Source organism: Bison bison, unplaced genomic scaffold, assembly GCF_000754665.1.
Source record: "Bison bison bison isolate TAMUID 2011002044 unplaced genomic scaffold, Bison_UMD1.0 scf7180017852818, whole genome shotgun sequence".
NCBI lineage: Eukaryota > Metazoa > Chordata > Mammalia > Artiodactyla > Bovidae > Bison > Bison bison.
Genome location: NW_011483391.1, coordinates 26702 through 27302, shown reverse-complemented (window position 1 = coordinate 27302; position 601 = coordinate 26702). Strand labels below are relative to the sequence as shown.

The following is a 601-nucleotide window of genomic DNA, read 5'->3' as shown; positions in this document are numbered from 1 at the left end:
GACTGAGAATATACCTCCTCTGGCCCTGTCAACATTTTATAATCAATGATACTAAAGTACTAGTCTTAAGTAGTATTACTTGACATTTATCTTTAAGTTGCTTGGTAGTACCTCAGAATTTCATTACCAGCAATCAATAAAATAATATACCATTTTCACCTTTTAGATGACTTTAATCACTGGTGTTTAAATAGATACTTTGGGGTGGAAGTTGATACATTTGAAAGTAAATAGATACTGTTACCTAGGAAAGGCACCTACTGAACTATAAACATCCCTGAAGTACACTATATATCCAGAGCATAGTTAATATTAAATAGTGAGACCGAAGTATGGGTTCTATTTTAAGCTGTTAAATTTCAACATGAAAGTGCCCTTTATTCAGAATAAATATGGCATTCATGAAAGATGAAATACAGAAGGTGCCAAAGAGCTGTGAATCCCTCCCAGTGTGAGGCAGAGTGGGCAATATTTGATTTTCACCACCTCTTCCCTCCTTCCAGCAAACAGAACTCTACCTCAGCTCTGACTTTAGATTCCCACCCTTTCCTGTAATAATATTATACAGTCCACTGTTTGTGCTTTATGAGGTACCAGAATT

At 35.8% G+C, this 601-nt stretch overlaps 1 protein-coding gene across 2 annotated transcripts in view; it reads left to right on the top strand.

Moving 5' to 3' along the window:
• The window catches only part of STK26 (serine/threonine protein kinase 26), a 10838-nt gene that overhangs the window by 3118 nt on the left and 7119 nt on the right, over positions 1 to 601 (top strand). The gene's annotated exons all lie outside the window — the stretch shown is intronic.